Raw genomic sequence first — 5,815 nt, 5'->3', positions numbered from 1 at the left:
GCTGGGATCTGGTGTGGGTGTGGAGCTGGGAGTGGGGGCAGAGCTGGTAACTGGAGTGGGTGTGGTGGTGGGGGGAATGGGGCTGGAGTCATGAGCAGGGATGGTGTTCCCCTCAGGGTTCTGGGAAGCGCGGGGATGGTGACAGTGGGATCTGTGGGGGGCATGTCAGCAGAATGCAGGTGATATTCCCTATATTGTACTGACTTAGCTATTCTTCACCAGAAAGTCATAAGGATTTGGAGCAGGGTCAGGCCATTTGGTCCCTCAAACCTGCTCTGTCATTTCATAAGAATATGGCTGATCTGATCATGGTCTCAATTCTGGATTCCTGTCTGCCCCTCTGTGCCCTGTAACTCCCTTGTCAATCAGAAATCTGTCTAATTCACCCGTGCATACCCTCTCTGTCCACTTTCTATGGAGGAGAATTCCAAACATTAACAAGCCACTGACAGAAGAAATTCCTCCTCATCTCTGTTTTAGTTAGGAAGACCACTTATCTCTAAAGGTACATCCTACTCGCCGTCTCCATCTTTTCTTGAATAATGATGTTATGGTTGCAGTTTTCCAATCCTCTCAGGTTATCAGAATCTCGGGAATTTTGGGAAATTGCAACCAATACATTCACTATCTATACACCCACATTTTCTAGGATGCAGGGGATTTTGTCAACCTTTAATCCCATTATTATTCCCATTTCATGTTCTCTAATGATCATATTTCTTTTAAGTTCCTTCCTCTCTTTTGCCTTTTGATTTACTATTGACATTAAAATGCTTATTCTTTTGCCATTTATACCCAATCTTCTGACATACCTTTGCACCTTAACTTCCTTAGAGCATCCTTCCAGTGGCATCTATCTCAGTGGAAAATCTCAGTTAGATCCATTATCAAAGGATGATATGAAATATCTTCTTAAATGTCTGTCTGCCTCTGCATCTCTCTTACTTTTTGATCTATTTACCCAGTATGCTTTAACCAACCACAAACACCAAGTCTTACCCATCGACTCCAACCCTTACCCTGGCAACTTCTCCGGCCAAACCAGACCATTTGCAACCCTCATATTCTGCTTGACCCTGGTGCAGTGTAAGAGAAAAATCTGCAGCTGCTGGAATAAAATCAGTTCTTAATACTCAGCAGGTCAGACAGCATGCGTGTGTGTGTGTGTGTTGGGGGGGGGGTAGGGGTGAGGCACACAGGTAACATTTTAAGTCAATTTCACTTCCTTCAGAAACCTGTGCCCCAAGTTGAGCTTCCAATACCACAAAACCCCCACCACCAATAAGACTGCTATAACCTGGAGAATTACATAACCAAATTTAGTGACTGATCCTCCAGGTGAAGAAACTGCCAACAGGAATCCACTTTTTGTAGCTTCTAATTTCAATTAAACATGAATTAATTGGCAACTAAATGGATGGTCTGAACTCTACATTGCACATGGAATAGCAGATTCAATAAAGACTACCTCAAGCAATTATTTCCAGCATATAAGTGACGCTGCATTCAATCTGTCAGTCACTTAAACGTGCCCTTTAGAAAGTGGGATCCCTCACTTATGTCACTCAATAGGTTCACTCGCTCCTCTTATAGCTGTGGTATATCCCAGTGCCCCCCACACCCCACCCAGAGACAAGCTTTATCCAAATGGAACATTCCTACAGAACTTGCTTCGCCAAGTTCTTGACAGTCCGTAATGACAGCCATCCCCCTGAGACACCTTGATCTGAATCCTTTAATAAATCTTATTGAATAGTCTGTCTGGGCTCTGACAGAACTTAAGTATAGCAGTGGAATTATTCACCTTACAACCTCGATTGTAATACCGCCTTCAGCTTTCTGTCCTTTTTTAACTGCATTACTTGCACAGCGTCTTTGAAATGTGCCTCTTCCGCTGTTCCCCTTCTGTGTTCTTCCTGGACTCTGTCCACATGGTTCCTGTATCTTCACTTCCTTCCTGTTGATACCGGTCCCAGGACAAGGGTCAAACATTATTTTCCGGCTATCCAAAAAAGTTACAATCTTATGATCATTTCCATCCATAAGAATAATGATAGGTTCCCCTGTTGTGTTGTGGATTGAGACCATTCAGCCCACTATGTCTGTGCCAACTGTCGAAGCATTTTTGGCGTAGTGCCATTTTCCCATCTCTTCTCTGTAATCCTGCATTTTATTTCCATTTAACTAACCTTTTGAATGCCCATCTATCTCCTCCACACTTGCAGCACACTCAAAATACTCGCCGTGTTAAAAAATAGTAATTTCTCACCTCGCATTTGCTTCTTTTGTGAAACATTTTAAAACTGTACCCACTGGTTTCCAAGTGGGAATAGTTTGTCCCAATCCGCTCCGACCCGAAGACTCGTGATTTCAAAAGTGTCTCTCAAATCTTCTGTTCGCCTTTTCCTCTCCAAGGAGAACAGTCCCAATGTTTCTTGTTCAAAGAACACTTTAAGGAAATGACCAGTCTTCCATCTCTTCAATTCGCTTGTTGCTGAAACTTATCAGCTGTAAATTCCAGACTTCAGTATCCTGTGCAGTTATCATTAGCCTCCCACTTCATTCTGTCCTCATTCAAGACCAAAATCATTCCAAACTCTATTGGCATGCTGGCAGTTGGAACAAGTGCCGTTCACTGCAGACTCAGAGGTCGTATAAGGGGAAAGGGAGGCTGCTCATTCCTTAGGACCCATGATCTTGACCATGGCGGCAAGGCCTCTGAAACCCAAGGCTGATTGAAGCCTTTGGACTAATAAAAGACAGAATGAAACATCTTCACAACAGTATTGTGGACAGTAAGTCCTGTTCGGAGACATGACTCTGGAAATAGGGTGGATTTGTCACCCAAGAAGGGAAGTCATTGATGAAGCAAGGTTGGGTCTAGTACAGTACCCTGAAGAACTCGAGGGCTCGTGTGGCGGAGTGGTAGTGTCTCTAGTAGTGGTGAGCCAGGGAGCCAGGTTAAAGTCTCACCTGCCCCAGAAATGTATAATAAAAACTCTGAACAGGTTGATTAAAAGTATTAACCTTGAGGAACTCCTGCAGAGATAGCTGGAATCCAACAACCACAACCATATTCCTATGTGCCAGTATGAATCTAACCATCCCCAGTTGTCCATGGTTAGCTTGGTTAGGGGCCGCTCAATGTTAAGTGCAGTCGCATTTGTTAAATGTCACTTGATAATGCTGCTGTCAACACCTTTACTTATCGAGAGTAAGCCTGATGGGGCAGATGCGACTGGGCTGCTTTTTTGTGGACAGGGCATGCTCAGGCGTTTTTACATTTTATGGGAGATGCCCAGGTCATAGAAGTGATGGAACAGTAATTTGTAAGCACATGGCCGTCAGCACCACAGCTGGGATGCTGTTGGGGGCCATCACCTTTGCTGTATCTTGTGTACTCTGCCTCATGGCACAATTTTCCACTTCCTCCATCTCTGGCCCATCACCCACCCCTGGTCTTCTTTTCCCAGTATTTGAAGCACCATGGGACATCTTATTGTGCTAAAATTGTTATTTAAATGCTCGCCATTAGCCCCTCCCTTCACCTATCGATCTACTGCTGGCTCATCACTTGCTGCCCTCCCATGGTGCCTCAGTGGTTAGCACTGCTGTCTCACAGCATTGGGTCCCAGGTTCGATTCCACCCACTGTCCGTGTATAGTTTGCACATTCTCCCCATGTTTGTTGGGCTCCCTCCAGGTGCTCTGGCTTCCTTCCACAGCCCAAAGTTGTGCAGGCTAGGTGGATTGTCCAAGGTTAATTGCCCATAGCATTCAGAGAAATGCAAACTAGGTGGATTAGCCATGATCCGATGGGCTGAATGGGCCCACTTCCAACTGAAGGATTCTATGATGACTTCAAGGTCGGTTTTCAGACATGGAATAGGAAGAGCAATTATCACAGATATCATGGGCCTGGAGATCATGAGACAGAGGACAAAAAATGTAATATGCTTGTGACTCACCCAGTTATATTTTACAGCAGAATAACGTGGCAAGTGGAGATAATTCAAGGATAACGTGGCCGGAGATAATTCAAGCCAAAATCTTCCAGTGCAGCGCTCAAAGGAGTGAAACACTGCCAAGTCTCAGATGAAGCATTAATGCTTCCCTGTGTCCTGATGTGAATATACAAGATCTCACTCCATTATTCTAAGAGAAGAGGATTTCGCTCCATTGTCTTGGCCGCTTTGTATCCCTCACCTAATGTTAAAACTCTGGTCACTCTCATCAGGGACTTTTGCGACATAGAGTCACTCAGCACGGAAACAGATCCTTCAGTCAAACCCGACCGTGCCGACCATTATCCCAAACTAAACTAGTCCCACCTGCCTGCGTTTGGCCCACATCCCTCCAAACATTTCTTATTCATGTACGTATCTAAATGCGTTTTAAATGTTGTAACTGTGCCCGCATCTACCACTTCCCCACACAAACCACTCTCTGTGTAAAAACATTTACCCCTCAAGTCTTTATTATATCTTTCCCCGCTCACCTTAAAAATATAAACCCCTAGTCTTGAAATTCCCCACCCGAGGGAAAAGACACCTGATATTCACCTTACCTATCCCCCTCACGATTTTATAAACCTCTATAAGGTCACCCCTCAACCTCGAGAGAAAAAAGTCCCAGCCTCTCTGTGTAACTCAGACGCTCCATTCCCTCCTGGTAAATCTCTTCTGAACCCTCTCCAGTTTAATAATATCCTTCCTATAACAGGAAGACCAGAACTGGACACAGTGCTCCAGAAGAGGCCTCAGGTTGAAGCTCTGAAAAGAGTGAGAAAATGCGAGCCTGCTTTTTTCTCTCCTCCTTATCTCTTAACTGCAAGCCAGCTGAGTTACCAAGAGTGCAACACTTTGGTCTGAGAAACAAACACTTACATTTTATCTGGTGCCACCTTCTGCGTAGAATGGCAGCTGATGGAGCGAGTCACTCAGATCTAGAGTCAGCTGCTTGGAGCTTTGTTTGAGATCTTCAGCATGCGCCATTCCTTATTTCATTTCAGCTATTGCTACATCCGATGACAAGGCAAATAGAATATAAACACAAGTCAGTGTTTTTTATTTGAAGTAACAGGGTAACTTTAGGAGCAATCAACAACGACAAACCTCATTTTCTTCAGCTTGCATCTGAGTGTCGTCCAGCTGGTTCTCCCACGCCGCATGAACTTGCATGCTCGCCCCCATTACAAACACACTCTGCATCCAGCAGGGCAATGAAATAGAAACCCTCTAGACATCACTAGAAGCTCCAGCGAGCATCAGTACGTGCCAACACAGGCGCCATGCTGCATATCCTCAATTGCACCACTTCCTTGAACAATCATCAGATGTAGCAATAGCTGAAATGAAACACGGAACTGCACACGCTGAAGAGCTCAAACAAACATCCGAAACAGAGGTCTGAAGAAGGGTCACTGCACCCAGAAACGTTAACTCCACCTTCTCTCCACAGATGCTGCAAGACCTGCTGGGTTACTCCAGCCATTTCTGAATTTTTTTTTATCGCAATACCTGGGTACCGCCAACAGGTCAACAGCTTCATGCTGGAAGGAAGGGAGAATTCTATAGCAGCAGCTGATGTGGGCCTGAAATGAAAACAAAGAAAGATGCCGGAAATCACAGCAAATCAGACAACATCCATGGAGGGAGAGCAAGCTAACGTTGCGAGTCTAGATGACTCTTCATCAGAGCTGCTATGATTTCCAGCATTCTTTGTTTTCAGTACAGATTCCAGCATCTGCAGTAATTTGTTCCTGATGTGGACAAGAATTTGTCTCTTACAGTCAAGTAAAGCCTCCAAAGCTCCAC

This window comes from Chiloscyllium plagiosum, chromosome 11 (assembly GCF_004010195.1).
Source record: "Chiloscyllium plagiosum isolate BGI_BamShark_2017 chromosome 11, ASM401019v2, whole genome shotgun sequence".
Classification (NCBI taxonomy): Eukaryota; Metazoa; Chordata; class Chondrichthyes; order Orectolobiformes; family Hemiscylliidae; genus Chiloscyllium; species Chiloscyllium plagiosum.
This window is presented reverse-complemented; position numbering follows the sequence as displayed.